The sequence below is a fragment of the Panthera onca genome, chromosome F2, assembly GCF_046562875.1.
Source record: "Panthera onca isolate mPanOnc1 chromosome F2, mPanOnc1 haplotype 2, whole genome shotgun sequence".
Lineage (NCBI taxonomy): Eukaryota > Metazoa > Chordata > Mammalia > Carnivora > Felidae > Panthera > Panthera onca.
The window spans coordinates 43,193,627-43,212,113 of record NC_138356.1 but is presented as its reverse complement, the minus strand read 5'-3'; the positions used below and the strand labels follow the sequence as shown (position 1 = coordinate 43,212,113).

The following is an 18,487-nucleotide window of genomic DNA, read 5'->3' as shown; positions in this document are numbered from 1 at the left end:
CTTCTCTGACGTATTATTTTCCTTTGTTCCTTGGGGCTCAGGTATAGCTGCTAAGAACCCTCTGTAGTATCATTTCCAAGAGCACTAGAAAGCCCCATGGTCTCTGTCCCGAGGGCTGGCAGTGGAGCCAAGAGTAGTTTGTTAGATCCCTGTGAAGGCACTACAGGAAGGAGGCTTTTTATGTTTCCCATCTTTTCGTGAGTTCTCAACCTCAGGGATAGAGTGGCATCAACCTCCCGTTGCAGTGCTTGAGTTGGGCTACACGAGTGGATACAGACATTCCCCTAGGGTGGACAGTCCCTGAGGGCTAGCTTACCTGAGTCCCTGAGACACTGGTGGCCACGATCTCATATGGTCCAGAGGGGAGAAAGCCACTTAGCTGCCAGGGGCCCCCTTACCAGTTGCTAACATCTGTCTGGGTTAGGTAAAATAGACCAGCTGGAATTGTGGCTGGGAGGGCGAGAAGTCAGGACATCTTCCCCAATTCCTGCTCATTTTTACGAGTCAAAACTCAATCCATCCTTAAAAGGGTATTCACAAAAACTACTTCCTCTATGAATTCCTTCCTGACCTTTCTGTCCCAGTGGGTCTCGAAGGGCTGAAATTGGAATCTCCTGAAGAACTTTAATAATTACCAACGCTTGGGTCCATCCTCCAAGACTGATTTAACAGGTTGGGCTCTGAGATCTTTCAAGCCCTTGTGGGAACTGTACCATGGCAGCCAGGACTGGGCATCACTGACTTCACTTGATGTGATTGTTCCTTCTCACGAAAGCACTTGATCTTTTCTGTATTATTCCTTTTGTGTACCTCTTACATCCTTCCCCAAGGAAGCTTCTTGAGCTCATGTTCACTTATTTGCTCAACAACCATTCACTTCCTCACTTCGCTCATTCACGTATTCGTTCAACAAACATTTAGGGTCTACCATACTCCAGGTGGCAGGCCCTGGAAGATTCAAAGATGAATAAAAGTCTTTTTTTTTAATGTTTATTTTTGAGAGAGACAGAGACAGAGCGCAAGTGGGGGAGAGGCAGAGAGACAGGGAGATACAGAATCCGAAGCAGCTGTTAGCATAGAGCCCAATGCGGGCTCAAACCCATGAACCATGTCATCATGACCTGAGCTGAAGTCGGACGCTTAACTGACTGAGCCACCCAGGAGCCCGGGTAAAAGTCTTTATATAAATGTATTTACACATTTCTGTGAGTTCAGTTAATGTTTTTCAAATGGAAATGATCTTTTCCTTGCACTTTTCACAAACGTAAACTGAGAAAAAATTGGTATGGACTGCTCAACCCCCAGCCCTGAAAAGTGCTTTTGTGACTGAAGGTGCTATCACAAATTCAATTTTTTAAGCCCCAGATGAAAAAAGACTGCAGTGTCAATTGTTGACAGAGACAAACGGGAAAAGCCAGAAAGATCTGTGAATAGGGAAGCTTCAAAAATCACACAGCATGCAGACTCGTGTCGCTAACATCTGCAGCTTACTAACCTAGAAGTTAAACTCCCCTAAAAATGGATGGCAAAGTTCCCTTTTCTTGCCATAAATTTCTCTCTCTCTTTTTTTCTCAGAACTGGGTACATTCATAGGTACTATATGAATAATGGTTACTCCGAGTCATGGAAATGAAAACAAAAACATTTCTAACTACTAAGTTTTTGGTGCAGTCTAATGTTGGCAGATCGCTCGTGCACACTGGCTAGGAGGCATTACCATGGTGGGGTAAAGCCCGAGAACTGGCTGGTGAAGTTCTGGCATCTCTTGGCCATTTCCTTCCCTATGTCATGAGCACCTCTCACACACAGCAAGGAGCCCAGGTGATCTCTGTCCATCCTGAGTGAACCTTTATGTGGACAAGCTCTCAGAAACATGCGGATAGAATGCCAGAGGAAGGGCATTCTGTGAAGGGAGGCTGTGAAGAGAGGCTGCTTTTAAACTAAATTCCACAAGTACCAAAAAGGGCAAGGAAAATTGGCTCGAGTTAGCATAAGAAATGCCACCGCATAGTTGTTGTTGTTTTTTTTTTCCTTCCCTTAACTTACTGCATTTGAAGTCACATCTCACCTATCTGGGGCCTACCCAAGAACCAAGAAAGAAACAAAAAAGGGCTCTAACCATAGTTAGCCATGGCAGAAGTTCTGCCATGAGGACACTCCTGCACTTTGGGTCTGGGAAGACCCAGCTTTCGTCCAATATTTGCTCTTATTCAAACACTTCAAACTTGAGCAACTTTGAGAATCTAGTTATCCAAACCTAAATGGATAGTTACACAGTGGAAGGGATATAGAGGATGCTATATAACGTGCATACTGGCAGCCATGAGAAGCAGGCAGAAGATGCAATAAAGGAAAGGTGCATACAGGGGCATTTCTCCATCTTTTCAGCCCATTCTATTCTCAGTAGATACAGTTTCTGACACCTGGCTCCAGGTAGATATATCTTCCCTCCTTGCCACAGGCTGGGTTGTCTGCAAAGCAGACTCTGAGATAAGAGTTTGGCATACAGGATGTTTATTACAGAGTGGCCATGACATCCAATTGTGGAAGGGAAGAGAAGAAAGCCGGAGTGGGCAGAGGGAAAGTCCGGGCTACAATGTGGTCTAACAAGAGCCTTGGCCAACTCCATGGGAAAAATTGAAGCTAGTCCTGAGTTGCCAAACTCCCACGTTGGTTGTCATCAGCTGGATCAAGATGGGCATGCCTTTATAGTCCTGCATCAACAGTCACTGAGTATAGGCTGTCTGGGTTCGTTGGGTGAAGAGGCTCTTCTGGAGGTGCTGACAGATGAAGGCTCTCTGCTGATAACACTCCATACAGCTGAGGCAAGTCCTTCATCAAAGGGGACCTGGGTGGCACATCAATGTCCACGGTGTTCCTTGACACCCATCCTGGAGGATTAGGATATCCTGACCTTGTCTCATTTGATTGATGGCTGTGACAGAGACATCTGATCATTTGCCAAATATCCATTCCAGATATTTGGATAAGGGTAGCAAGGTACTCAGCTAGAATATATATTTCCCTCTCTTCCTTGTCAATAAGTGTAGCCATGTGCTTTGGCCAATGAGATATAAACAACAATGTTGTATGGAAGATGTAAGGATTTTTCTGACTCAGCCTTCAACCTTCTTTTCTCCATTCTGCTGTTTTGCTACCTGTAATGTGGGCATGATAGATGAGTTCTGGCAGCAATCTTGGACCACGTGGTAGCTGAAAGAATGGGACATACGCAGATCATAATATTCAATTCGTAAGACATTCCTCCTTGGGATAAAGTCTGGAATTCTCTACATGGCCTTCGAGCCCCTCCCAGTTCTGCCCCTAACTCCCCACCCTTATCTTTCACCACTCCTTCCCTGGCTCCCCCAGACCCAGCCTTACCCAACTACTCTACTGCCTGGAAACCCTCCTCTAACTGGGTCTAGATAATTCCTCACCTTTCAGATGACGCAAAGTCTATAATTCCTCCTCGAAGCATTCACTACCCTCTCTCTCAGTCTGGGTTATATGCCTTTTTTATCTTTTTATTTTATTTTTTATTTTTTATTTTTTACTTCCTTAAGGGCATGGAATGCAGAGATGCCCAATAAATATTTGTTGAATGAATGAATAAATCAATGACTAACTCTCACCAATGTAAGAGGGTTGGGATAAACTGGCTACTGTTCTTTTTCTGTTACTTAACTCCAGGGTCCACCATTGGGAGAAATCCTACCCTATTGCCTTGGTATGGGCAGCACCAAGCCCAATGTACTGCATACCTTAGGTACTCAATATGTGATGATGGAGGGCTAGAGGGAGGTAGGAATCGAGATGAGAAGAGCAGTGTGAGCCCAGGTTTGGAGGCAGTGTGTCCCAGGATAGTGAGTGCAACATTTGGCTCAGAAGAAAAATCATTTTATAGGCCATTTACTCCATTTGAGCAGTAAGTCTGGCTTATATCACTGGGCATCTTGATTACAGGCATTTACTGAGTCCCTCCTGCCCCTACACTGTTAAAACAAAATATAAAATAATCTGCAGCTTCTGCAACCCGCTATTCTGTGAACATCAGTAATCCCCACGGGCTCAGCGCCAATGGCCATCAATAGCTATTCACAGAAATTCCTAGGATCCCAAATTGAAGGGAGTTGGTATGTTAGATGGACTTCATTCACCTTCAGAAAGGTGAGATTTGCCTGAATGTTCATGTCAACTTGAAATGATCTCCTGAACAGCTATGCCATCATGAGCAACTTAAATTTTTTTTTAACATTTATTTATTATTGAGAGACAGAGAGAGGGAGAGACAGAATGCGAGCGGGGGAAGGGCACAGAGAGAGGGAGACACAGAATCCAAAGCAGGCTCCAGGCTCTGAGCTGTCAGCACAGAGCCTGACGCAGGGCTAGAACCCACAAACCGCGAGATCATGACCTGAGCCGAAGTCGTATGCTCAACCGACTGAGCCACCCAGGAGACCCCATCATGAGCAACTTAAAAGGAGATTTTTATTTTCTTACTGCAGTATCTTATTTTATGGTAATATGGAACTCATGAAGCTGGACTTCACATACCAGTTTGTAGGAGAGGCTTCTTTATACGGCTGCAGCGATGGCACTTGTTTCTGCCTGTGAGACACTCTTTTCCAGGGAGCCAGGGTATACTCCCAGTGAAAGAGGCAGGGTCAGGGGATGGACACCCTTAGTTCTGAATCCTGGCTCTCTCTCTTCACATGGATTTAGTGCCCTCCACCTCCGCATCTGTAGAATAAGGAAATATGATGACTCTACCTCCTACAGTAGTTTTGAGGATTCTGTGAGGCAATGTATGGGAACTTAGAACAGGAACAGGTACATGACATATGCTTAGTAATGTTCCCCCTCTCATCGTCATCATTCCTATAAAAGAATCATAACTGACCGTGAAGTATGGGGGGCTCAGGTCAAAAGCAGCTGTTCTTAGAGGCACTTCCCTTAAGTTTTTCATTATGTTAGGTCACTCGTGCATAGACACAGTTAATATTAAGTTTAGGTAGGCTGACTAATACATCCCACCAAAGATATCCATGTCCTAATCTTTGGGACTTGTGAAGGTCACCTTAAATGGCAAAAAAGGACTCTGAAGATGTCATTCAGTTAAGGAAGTTGAGATAGGGAGATCATCCTGGATTATCCACGCAGACCATAAATGCAGTCACGTGTATCCTGATAAAAGGAGGAAGGAGATTTGGCACACATGGAAGAGAAACCAATGAGACCCCAGAGTGATGAGGTGACAAGCCAAGGACTGCCATAAGCCACCAGACGTTGGAAGAGATACAGAATAGTTTCTCTTTTGGAACCTTTGGAGAGAGCATGGCCCTGATGACACCTTGATTTCAGCCAAGTGAGACTGATTTTGTTTTTGTTTTTGAAGTTTATTTATTTATTTTGAGAGAGAGTGTGTGTGAGCAGGGGAGGGGCAGGGAGAGAGGGAGAGAGAATCCCAAGCAGACTCGGTGCTGTTAGCACGAAGCTGCAAAGCCCCACTTAGATCTCAATCCCATGAACTGTGAAATCACAAACTGAGCTGAAACCAAGAGTCAGATGCTTTAATTCCCTGAGCCACCCAAGCGCCCCTGATTTTGGACTTCTGGTCTCCAGAACTTTGAGAGAATTTGTTTCTATTGTTTTAAGTCACCAAGTTGTGGTAATTTGTTATAGTGGCCATGGAAACTAATATGCCACTTATCTTAACTATTTGGTTGAATTATTGCAACAGCTGTTTATAATTTTTATTTTTTCTGTTTGTTTTTAAGGTTACTGCCCTCATCTTTTATGTCATTTTGAGGAAAAAAGCATGCGAAATTAATGAACCTAAGATTCAAGTTACAAGTAGCAAATTTTGATGCCTTTTTCTTTAAATTTATTGAACAGTAAAGAGTTGTTTTGCTCAATATTAATCATCTGATGAGTTCTTTGGTGCTTCAGTACAATTCATATTTTAATACTTAATTGGTATTTTGGTCTTTAATAAAGAATCTGAATTTAGAGTATTGCACATCTGAGGGTTAAGTAAGAGTTACTTTGTCTTCCTCATAATAAGTTGTTTAAAAAGCCAATTACTTATTACTGTTCTAATAGAGTTAAGTGTTGAAAACAATTGGTTTTTACTTTAACATGAAGTTTAGGTTTTTCACAGTAAAATCATATCCTGGAAAGTAGTAAGACACCTGGTTGCTCTTCTAATTTTTCTGGAAAAGGTTTCAGGGACAAGTGAGCAGAATGTTTTAAACTGTGTGCACTCAGGGGAGGAACATGAATTCAGGGTCCCTGGGACTGGCCACTCTCTCTACCTTCTTTGTCCACCAAATAAACCCACTTTTTTGTGATGGTCATTGGATTCCTATAAGAGATTCAGGCCTTTTCTCCTTGTAAAAATGCACATGCAGTTGATTTTCCTTATTGATAGTATTTTGTTCTTTAAAATCAGAATACTGAATTAGAAAATACTGAACCCTGACTCCTAGGGGAAATGTCCAGTTAGGTTCCTGCAAGCCTCTGGTCACATTTTTATCAACTGATCAGTACATAACCTTATTTTATATGTGTTCTGTTTAAGGCCACCTCACTGAGTATATGTTGTTGATTTGTTAACAGTGAACTTCACCAACAGCACCTGAGCTCATGCCTGAATGAAGCTTATCTAACACACATATTTTCTCCATCACACATATCACAGCCTTCTTGTGCTGATGAGCACTAGACAGCCCTTCTGTGCTGTACTTGAATCCTTTTAAACAGCAAAATCACCAAAAAGGGCGCAAAAATGCAAAAAAAAAAAAAAAATGCCACTAAAAGAACCACACGCACAAAACAGATACTTGTTTCCACTACTGAAATAAGCTGAAACATAATGAAAACAAATAGACACGATTGGCGTGCTTGGCCCCAGCTGAGAAGATGTGTTTCAGTGACTCAACCTTTAGGTCGCCTCTGCACATATCCGTGAATGAACGCAAAAGTGCTGGTGAGGTTACAAATACATGTCAGTGTGTAGGAAAATTTGAAAACACAGAATCCGTAAATAATAAGGATCACATGTACTTCACAGTAAGCTAACAAAGCAGGCTTTACCAGCAATGGACACGTCAACGTGAAGTGACTTTCTTCAAAATTGTAAATTGAGCCTGTGCTCAGAGGAAGATGTGGTTCTCTTTGTTAAGGAGCTTGAGTCTGGTTAGGGAGTGGGGCATGGGAACAGACGTCTGCATCTCTAGTACCATTACAGAGCTGGTTCAAGCACCTTGGAGCACATCTAGAGGAGCCATATTGAATCCTCCCCAACTGGGTGAAGCAAGTATGTGATAGAGAATGACGGAGCTCCTTCCTGACAGCAGGTCTTTATGAAGGCAGAGGAAGAATCCAGAGGTGCTAGGATCCCTGGAGACAGAAGTGGTGTTAAGGGAAGAGAAAGAAAAAAGGGAATAAAGCCGTGTTTGCTTTCTTCACAATTTTGTTTGTAGTCTGCACTCTTTTGTACTATTAACAGTTGTGGAAAGACTTTAGACATATATAATCTCATGAATTGTCCTTGATATATCGAGTCACAGGAGAAAATTAAACATAAAGAGGATTCAGTTAGGCAAGGGCAAAATGCTTTGTGGAATGATCTAAGGTCCTTAATATAAGGACCTAGATCCTTATATATAAGGACCTAGACAGGATCTAGAGCTAAAAGGTGCATGTGATCTTATAAAGACTTATTTTTGCATTTTCCAGAAAGGATTGAGAAATTTGTCCCAGGTCTAAAAGTGGCAAGCCTAGAACTAGGGTTTCCTAATGTCAGTTTTCACTCTGCATCATTTTAAAAAATAAACTATTTTTGAACACAGTTTCAGGTTCATAGCAAAACTGAGCCAAAAGTATAGAATTTCACATACACTCTGCCCCCAATCCTCCCTCATTTTCAACATCCCCCACCAGAGTGGTACATTTGTTAAGACCCATCAACACATCACAATCACCCAAAGCCCTTGGTTTATATTCAGGTTTGCTTTTGGTGATGTATATTCTAAGGGTTCTGACAAATGTATAATGATGTGACCCATCATTATAGTATCGTTTCACTGCCTTAAAGAACCTCTGTGTTCCCCCTATTCATCCCCAACTTACCCCTAACCCCTGACAACCACTGATCTTTTATTATCTCTAGTTTTGCCTTCTACAGAATGTCATATAGTTGGAATCATACCACACATAGCCTTTTCAGATTGGCTTCTTTCGTAGTGATACACATTTAAGGTTCCTCAAGGTCTGTTCATGGATTTAAAGCTTATTTATTTTTAGTGCTGATTAATGTTCCTTTGTCTGGATGTGGCAGTGTACTTATCCACTTACCTACTGAAGGACATCTTGGTGCGTCCAAGTTTGGACAATTAGGAATAAATTGCTGCCACAAACCGCAGTGCAGGTTTTGGTGTTGGCATAAAGTTTTCAACTCCTTTGGGTGAATACTAAGGAACATGATTGCTGGGTTATATGGTAAGGGTATGCTTAGTTTTGTAAGAAACAGCCACACTAGCTTTCATGGTGACTGTAGGATTTTGTATTCCTACCAGCAATGAATGAGAATTCTGTCACTCCACATCCTCACCAGCCTTTGGTGGTGTCAGTGTTCTGGATTTTGGCTATCCTAACAGGTTCGTCATGGTATCTCACTGTTTTAATTTGCATTTCCCTGATGACATATGATGCAGAGTATCTTTTCATGTGCCCATTTGCAATCTGTATATATTCTCTGGTAAGATGTCTGTTAAGGTCTTTGACATATTTTTAACTAGGGTTGTTTGTTTTCTTATTGTTCACTTAAAAATTTTTTTAATGTTTATTTATTTATTTTGAGAGAGTGCAAGCAGGGGAGGGACAGAGAGAAGGAGAGAGAGGATCCCAAGTAGGTTTGAAGCTCAGCACAGAGTCCAGCGTGGGGCCTGATCTCATGAACCACGAGATCATGACCTGAGCCAAAATCAAGAGTCAGATGCTTAGCCAACTGAGCCACGCAGGTGCCCCTTCTTGTTGGCTTTTAAGAGTTCTTCATATATTCTGAGTACAGATCCTTTATCAGATATGCCTTTTGCAGGTATTTCCTCCCAATATGTGGTATGCCTTCTCATTCTCTTGACACTACATCATATTTTGGCATGGTGTAGATATTCAATGAATATTAGTTAAATGAAATTAGTTAGTGGCACTTTATCCCTGAAACTAAAATAGAAGCCTGTAATCTGTTCTGGGTGCTGGTTACATGTGGGTGTTCATTCTGTTCATTCATCAAGATGTATACATTTTTCTCTATATGGGTTATAAGCTTCAAAAAAAAAAAAGCAGAAAAGTAGAAGTCCATTGGAAAACACAATCTGAAAGACAAAGTTCCAGTTTATATGAAATGTCTACCCTTCTGAAGGAGAGCAAATTAGAATCTTAAAGGGACCTTAGAAATAATCTTGTCCAGTTTTCATGTTTGACAGATGACAAAACTTAAAGATAAAGGGACAGTCTGACCTATCACTTCAACTTGGGCCTTTCAACAGGAGCAGTGTCTAAACAGTAGACCAACAGACCTAGAATCTGATAGACCTGCACTTTGAGCCTCAATTTTCTCATCAGTATAATGGTGATGATAAGAATACACTGATCTCACGGGGTGGTTATAAGGTTTAAATAATCATAATGTGTGGGAAGCACCAAGCTTATGCTGGTGCAGAGTATGTATGATGTGCTCAGCAAATGGCTGTTTTTGATGTCTTTCCTCAAGCACAGCACTTTACACATAGGGTTTGTCTAATAAATACTTGAATTGTATTCTATATTTTTATTTGGAAAGAGGGAGGGGAAAGGTGGTAGTGATTTTAGCACGCATATCCAAGTTCAAATAGGATGGCACATGTTCAAAAATTTAAAGTTCTACTTGGAATCTAAAATAACAGCAAGCTACAAAACTGTACATTTATAAAGAAATGGATGGGGGTGCCTGGGTGGCTCAGTTGGTTAAGCATCTGACTCTTGATTTCTGCTCAGGTCATGATCTCATGGTTCATGAGATAGAATCCCGTGTTGGGCCCTGTGCTGAGCATGGAACCTGCTTGGGATTCTCTCTGTCCTCTCTCCCTGCCCCTCCCCTGCTCATGCATGTGTCACGTGTACTCTCTCTCTTTCTCAAAATAAATAGGAAGGAAGGAAGGAAGGAAGGGGAAAGAAAGAAAGAAAGAAAGAAAGAAAGAAAGAAAGAAAGAAAGATGGATGGCAGTATTTCCAGGATCTTAAAATGTTGATATTTACACAGTGAATGTTCAGCATTTGCTTTTCATGCCAAGACCCCACCAGCCGCTTTCATGCTCTTTCCCCGCCCCAACTCCCTCTCATTCCAGCCCCAGACTCCAAAGCCACTTCTCTGGGTAAGATCCTGGTGTGGGTGTTGGGGAGGCGTAAGCTTCACAGGGAAAACTCGGCCAGTGGCTTATCTCTTACGTCTATTGTTCCTGAGAGCGTTTGCATTTTTGTATTTTAAACTAAACTAGTGTAAATTTGTTAAATATAAACATTTAAAATACGCTATGTTTTTAAAAACCCTGTTTTGGCATTTCCTCATTTCCACCAGAAGCTTGAAAGACAGAAAGTGACTTAGAGCCTCCCTTAGCCTCCAAAAGACCCTGTCACAACACCAACAGTAGCAAGATAGTAATAACGAAGCAACAACTAGCACTCACTGAGCAGGAGAGCAGAGGGGTGGTGAAGAATGTGGGTTCTGGGACCCATTACCTACATTCAATACCAGCCTCATTCTGGCTAGTGACCTCTGAGAAGTTCCTGCAATTCTCACTCACATTGAACACGAGGATATTAGTAACAGACTCTTCTTAATAAGGCAGTCGTGAGGCTCATATGTGTTAAAATACAATGCACTTAGGACAGAGCCTGACGTCTAATAAGCACATAATAAGCAGTCATATGTATATACATAATATTTTTTAACTTAAATGTGGTTTCCCTGGACTCTTGTAACAACTCAATGAGATAGCTTGCTTTATCATTCTAATTTTATAGATAATGGAGCTGAGGCCTAGAAAGACTAAGTCACTTGCCTGCGGTTACACTGCTAGTAAGTGGCCCAGAAAGGCCTCCTTGACAGTCAAGTCCACATCTATTACCACTCTGCCTTGCTGCATTATTTATAATAGTGGAAAACTGAGGAACAACCTAAAAGCCTAATAAAAGTGAACGGTTAAATAAACTATGGTGCATCTGCATGATGAAATGCAGCCAATAAATATGACATTTGTAAACTGGGCACAGTGACGGCAAAGCCCTGCTCCCTGGCAAAGCAATAGGCCAGTCTTGGGCATGTGGGGACATCTCTGATCACCACGGGGTGTCCTGTCCTGGGAGGCCATCCCCACTCTGCCCCTCGTCTTGCTGAGAATGGAGGCCCTGATGGCAAATGCCTGCTTTCCTTCCATGATGTTTGTAGACAATCTCCATTCTCCCTGAAATCTTCCCCAGCCTTCCTCCGCCTCCAGGAAACGTCCCGAATGACCTCAGCCCGAATGACCTTCCGCTGTTCTGGTTTAGCAGTTATTGGATGCATTTGCAATTTACTCTGGCGTGAGCGTCTTCACAGTGCTTGGAGGACAGGATTGAGTCCTACGTTCTTGGCCCACTCCCAGGGCCTGATACAGTGCATTCAATAAATATTGTATAATAATAATAATAGCTCACATTCATTAACAGCTTGCTATATACTCAGCCCTGGGTAAGCATTTTATGGGTTTTCAGGAAGCCAAGACAAATAGGAAAAAAGGAAAAGAGCCACATTTCCCCTCATCCTTCTCTTACCCCTGCCTGAGAGGCCAGCAGAACAAATAAGGGACAACAGATTAAAGCCAGTTTCATGCTACATGTGAAGCTTATGAGGGGAGATAAGACCTTGCTATGTCACTTAAATTCCCTAAGTCATATTTTAACCTCACTCGTATTAGTTAGCACCCCTGTCATGGGATTGTTGGTAGGATTAGAGATAATACAGATGTTTACTGTTTAGTACATATTAATCGCTTAACAAACATTAACAGTATTTCTGGGGAAATGGGCCAAGGGCCCTGATCAGAGCTGCAGGGCAGAGATATTAAGAGTGTGGGACACTGCCATCTCTACAATCCTCGTTTCTGTAAGGGAGTATAGGACAGACTCTAACCAGCCTCCCCCAAATGCAGGGTTCGTGGAACAAGAGGGAACAGGTTACCTAGCAATGGCCAAGAGCTGCCATGAATCCACTCCTATTCAGTCATCCTGAGAAGATTCCAAAACACTTGATGACTGAGGTCATGGGCCTTTTGAACCTCCTCCTTCTGACACAGGTGGCAACCGTTCCAAACCTGGGATGATGAGGTGGGGGTGGTTGATTCCCTGGGCCTCAACCTTTCTCTGCCTAGGAGAAAGGTGAGTAGTGTGGCCTAAAAGCACCTGGCTATTCAAGAGTTTTACTGGGGCCAAGTTGAGACAGGCCAAGTGGGGAAAGGATGAGGAATGGGAAACCTCGCAGTTGGATAGACGGAACACTGACGTCGGACTCAGTTCTCTGCCAGTACTTAATATTTAACTCACAGTACTCATTTCATCCTCCTGGCAATGAGCATGAAACAGATACTAAGATTTCTAGTAATGTGCTTAGGGGAGAAGGAAGAAACCGAGGCACTCAACGGCTTGAAAACTTGACTGAAGTCGCCAAGTTGGTAAGCGGCGTAGCCAGGATCTGAATCCAGGCAGTGTGGTGCCAGAGCCCATGCTCAGCATGTGCATGTGGGTGCGCACATGTATGTGTGTATGTGTGTGTGCGCATGTGTGTGCTGGTTGGTTGGTTGGGGCATCAGATTATGAGCCTGTCGCAGGAGCACCTCACTCTGCGAGTGGCAGGGGCAGGTGACTTTCCAGCCCTGGGCCTGACCCCTGTGTCCCACAGTCTTCTCTGCCTCCTGCAGAGCAGCCGTTCCTTCCCCCACCCATTCACACTCCTCTTCTCTTCCACTTTGACCATCACACTCCTTCCTACATCCTCACCTTTGCATTAGGGCTGCCCTGAGACAGAACCATGAGAAGAAAGCTCACATTAACACAAAGTTTATGTTAACACAAAGTTTTGGTGACTTTCACTGAGATACTATTTTTTTATAGGTCACAGTACCTTCAGGGTAGAAGGCAGGCCGAGGAGATGTATCACACACCACACTATGGGTTGGCAGCCCACCCCTGACAGAGGGCTCCTGCAGTCTTAGCACCGAAAGATAAACCAGCCAAGCTAAGAGCGTCTTTTCCAAACCTTGGGCTTGCTTAATTATAAAGTGTTTTGCCAAAATGAAGTAGATCTGATCTGCTCCAGGTATTAAAGTCAGGATGGTGAGGAAACCAGAGAGCAGTGTGTGAGATTTATGTATAAGCGATGTTGGCTTGGTCTGGGGTTCAAGCTGACAGAAGCTCAAGAAATTCCCTGCTAGGAGCACTCTCTGGGGCTAGTTTGGAGGCTCCATACTTGCCCTACCAGCATCATGGGCCCAGGTTGTTTTTGTCTGGTGTCTGTGATCTCTACGCTCTTCCTTAGAAGGAGCATAGGGCCAATGGAACGGGAGATTTCAGAAGCAGACCTTGTGTTGACATCTTATTATACAGCTTATCATCAAGAGACAAATAAAATGCCCTGCTGATTTATGATGACATTTCCCCCTTGGCAGCTGCTGAAAGACAGGTGGGTACTGTGGTGCAGAGGGGAAATAGAAGGCCATGCAGCTTTTGCCTGTGGGCCTTCAGGGGTGCAGCAGATAAATTGCTTTTATTTGCATACCTGATGTGAAGACCTAAAGCCCTGTGTTCCTTCTGGCCAGAATAGTGAAGGTTAATCCACAACAAATGCCCACCTTTGAGCCAAGTGCAGATCTATTTGCCCCGTCTTCTCTTTTCAACCCCTTCTCTTGCCAGCTCCCTGCAAGAGTGCATAGTTTCCTGTTCCTGGAGCCCAGGGCTAAAAGCAAAACATCCTCTTTCAAACTTTTTGGACTGAGTACTCGTTAGGGTCCACTGAGAGTATGTCCAGGGAGATAGGGGACCTGGAGGCACAGCAAAGAGTCTCAGAATTCACCTGACACCTCTAAGCCCAGCAAGGGGAGAGGAAACCCAATTTAACACAAGCAGGGAACAGGCCTAGAAGCCACATAAAATTCTGTGTGTCTGTTCTTGTTATTTTAAGCCGGATCAACCATTCAAAATATATTACATTTTAAAAATTATGAAATAGTTCAGATATGCAAGAAGATAGGTTGTTATGATGCATAGCAGCTTACCAACTTTCCCTTTTAAGTAACTAGATATTCCCAAATGGCTGAAGCTCCCTGTGTACCATACTCAGATTATACTCACTTCCTTCTACTGAATTGGTTTTGGTGTTTACTATTCCTGTCAATGTCTTTATATTTTTGTTACACCTTTAAGAATCCCTATATAACAAATTTTGCACTCTCATTTGCATAAAAACATTTAAATAGGATTATGTAGTATACATCCTTCTGAGACTTGCTTTTATTATTAAACTTAAAGAAGGTATATCATGCTAATATATGAAATTCTGGTTAATTTATCTATTTCATTGCTATAGTGTATTTCATTGTATAACCATACTGCCTATTTATTTGTGTTTCTGTTGACGGATATTCAGGTTATTATGTTTTTGTTTGTTTGCCCTTCTAGTCATTGCTTTGTGCTGGGCGGAGGTACAAGAGTTTCTCTGGGATGGCTACCAAGGAATAGAATTCCTGAGTTACAGGGTTTGGCCATCTTGAGTTTCATACTGCCAGAGAGACCTCAAAAGTGGTTGATACCAATGGGTACTCCTGACAGTGATGAAAGTTGCATTTTTCATATTCAGGCCAACATACAATATTGTCAGGTGTTTTAATTTTTTGCTGATATGGTGGATGTGAACTGGTATCTTATTGAAGCATGAATTCATAGTTCCTTGATGACTAGTAAACATGACATCATTTTACATACTTATTGACCATTTGGATTTTCTCTTGTGTGAATTGCCTGTTCATTGACCTTGCCCATTCTTTAATTTCCTCATTTGTCTCTTTGTACTTATTTGTCTTTCGTACTAGCTCCTTACATATCGTGGACACTTTTGAAAATATTTCCTTCCAGTTCCTAACTTGCTTTTTAATGTTTAAATAGTGTTTGAGAGTTTTGTAAAGCCATGGTAAAATACACAGAACATAATCATTTTTACCACTTTTAGGAGTACAATTCTGTGGCATCAAGTACATTCACATTGTTGTGCAACCATCACCACCATCTGCCTCCAGAGCTTTTTAATCTTTCCCAGCTGAATCTCTGTACCCATTAATAATGCTTGAGATTTTGATGCACTCAAATTTATCAGTCTTTTATGTGTTGAACTTTGTATATATTTTTTAATCCTTCATAAAAATATTCTCCTAAATTTCCTTCTGTGGATTTGCTCTTCACTTTTATGTCTTGATCCATCTGAAATTAATTTTAGAGAACTGAGTGAAGTGGAGATCTATTTCCAGTTTTTTTTCCACACAGATAACCAACTGTTCCAGCATGGTCTTATCGGTTAGACCATCTTTTTTCTCTCTGATCTTCAATTTTAAGTCCACCAAATATTATTTCTTTTTAAAAAATTTTTTTTAACGTTTATTTATTTTTGAGACAGAGAGAGACAGAGCATGAACGGGGGAGGGTCACAGAGAGAGGGAGACACAGAATCTGAAACGGGCTCCAGGCTCTGAGCTGTCAGCACAGAGCCCGACGCGGGGCTCGAACCCACGGACCGTGAGATCATGACCTGAGCCGAAGTCAGACGCTTAACCGACCGAGCCACCCAGGCGCCCCCCAAATATTATTTCTGTATATGCAAGGATCTACTTCTGAGCTCTTTATTCTTTTGTATTGGTCTGTTTTTCTCTCCTGGTGCCAAACTACATTGTCCTATTTGCTACAGATAATTAAAAGTACCTTATTTCCTCTGTACTTCTACCACCTGATTCTCTTTCAGAATTGTCTTGGTTATTCTTAGCTTACTGATTTTTCATCAATCCTAGAACCAGCTTGTCAAAGCCCATGAAAAGCTCTCTCAGAAATTTGATTGGAGTTTTATCGAGTTTATAGGTTAATTTGAAGAAAATCAAGTATTCTTATTCATGAATATGGTCTATTTCTCTGATTATTTAGGTCTTCTTTAATGTTCTTGGATAAAGCTCTATCATTTTCTCCACAAAAAATGTTATAGAGCTCTTGTTATGTTTATTCATAGATACCTTATACCTTACATTTCACTTTGCTGTCACAAATAATATCTTTTTAAAGTTACATTTCAAAGGAATGCTGTTTTATTTTTTTTGCATGATGGACTTACATCCTGCAATCGAGCTGAATTCTTTACTAGCTCTGATAATTTTTATAATAAAGAAATAGGCCCTAAGATATTAATTAACCTGTCCCAAATCAGCACACACCTAATAAGCATCTACCTTTCTGTGTGGGAGTAGAGATAACGTCAAGATAAGAATTTGCATGGTATTCAGTTCAAGTTTCATGTTCTACCTCTATGAGTCATTTGTTTGTAATATCTGAAGGATTTATTGGAAGACTCCTCTGGCCTCATCTAAGTGCTGTAATGTCTGGGGAGGAGGGTGAGAGCACATGCAAAGAAGCATAGAATCATCTAATCCCAGAGAAGGAGGGGGCCTTGAAATACATCTAGTCCTTCCCTCCACCCTATGTGTCACAAAAATCTGCTCTGAAAGTGTCCCCTATGAAGCCATTTATTCATTCAACACATTCTTTGAGCACCTACTAAATGGCAGTTCCCGTGCTTGATGTTGGGAAACAGCAGTGAGCAAAACCCTCAAGACACTTACAGTTTACAGAGTCAGACTGTAGTGAATAATCACATAAATATATAACTGTGAATGGTACAGTGCCATGAAGGGATATAAATGAGACTCTGACAGTTTATAGGATGGGGTTGGGCAACCTGACTTCCTGAGTGGGTGGTAGAACATTCTAGGCCCTGAGGTGAAAAAAGAGCTTGGATGTGTGTGAAAGTCTGGTGTGGTCAGAGCCCCACAGGGGTTGCACAGGGCCCAGCCTGTGCATGGTGCTATGGGCTCTGTTAAAGATTTTAATGGAAGTCACTAAAGGGTTTTAAGCCAGGGAGTGACATGATCAGATCTGCATTTGGGGAAGGTCACAAATCTATAGAATGGACAATAAACCAGACAGGGCATGGATGAATCTGGGAAGACTAGTTAAGAGGCTATTGCAGCTCCCAGTGAGTAATAACAAGCCTGGCCTAGGTGATGGTGGCGGTAAAATCAAGCTGGAAACCCAGTGGTGTTAATTCTGTTTGAGATGCACATGCCTATGAGATAAGAACTACTACTGTCACCCTTGGTGAAGCTGAGGCTTGGACAGGTTAAGAAACTCATTGGGTGGGGCACCTGGGTGGCTCAGTCGGTTGAGCATCCTACTTCAGCTCATGTGATGATCCCACAGTTCGTGAGGTCAAGCCCCGCATCAGGCTCTGTGCTGACAGCTCAGAGCCTGGAGCCTGCTTTGGATTCTGTGTCTCCCTCTCTCTCTGCCCTTCCCCTGCTCATGCTCATGCTCTGTCTCTCTCTGTCTCTCTCTCTTTCTCAAAAAATAAACCTTTTAAAAAAAAAAAAAGAAATAAAAAGAAAAGAAACTCACTGGGATTCCAAGCTGGCTGGTATAAATCTCAACTACCATGTCATAGTGCTATGTGTGAGGTTGGGAGAAGAAGAGTGAAAGGTGACCCAGTGAGCCCCCCAGACAGAATATGAAAGCTTCTAATAAGAGGAACAGGCTGAAAGGAAGTGGGATGTGAGCTGTGAGCCCTGGACGAGCAGGCTGGCACATCTGTCTTCCATCTCAAATCTTCTGCTCACCTGCTCTGTTTGGAAGACATCCTTCATTTCCTCTAAGACTCTGGGATGATTACATACATGACTTTGGGAAAGTCATTGGATTTCTCAGAATCTCTGTTTTCTCTTCAGTAAAACCAGAATAATACCTCTCAAGTGAGATGATACCTATCGAAGTGTGCTGCAAACTTTAAAGAGATTTACAGACACCAGCGATCACTAGGATTACCTTGTCATGAAGCGATCCACTCATTTGGGGCAATTCTCCATGTCAGAATGTTTCTTCATGTTGATCTGGTATTGGCTTTCCTGTATCTCCCTTCCACTCTGATCTCAGCTGTTGGACACTAAACCTCATCATGTTGTCCATCTTGCCTCTGAGAGAGCTTCAAGCATCGGGGGCAGCTGCCCAGCCCCCACAGGGACCTCTCTTCATGCTGAACACCAGCAGCTCTTTTAAGCACACCTTGGCTGGTATTCAGTCTCTTTGGAGGTTCTCTGGATTAACAGTA

At 42.4% G+C, this 18,487-nt stretch overlaps 1 long non-coding RNA gene across 1 annotated transcript in view; it reads right to left on the bottom strand.

The window, feature by feature from the left end:
- Positions 1-1,004: 1,004 nt before the first annotated feature.
- The window catches only part of LOC132664323 (uncharacterized), a 62,388-nt gene continuing 44,905 nt past the window's right edge, over positions 1,005-18,487 (bottom strand). The window contains exons 3-4 of the long non-coding RNA XR_009603591.3: positions 4,558-4,743; positions 1,005-3,213 (exon numbers count right to left, since the gene is read on the bottom strand). This is a non-coding gene — a long non-coding RNA (uncharacterized LOC132664323). The remainder of the gene's footprint in view (positions 3,214-4,557; positions 4,744-18,487) is intronic.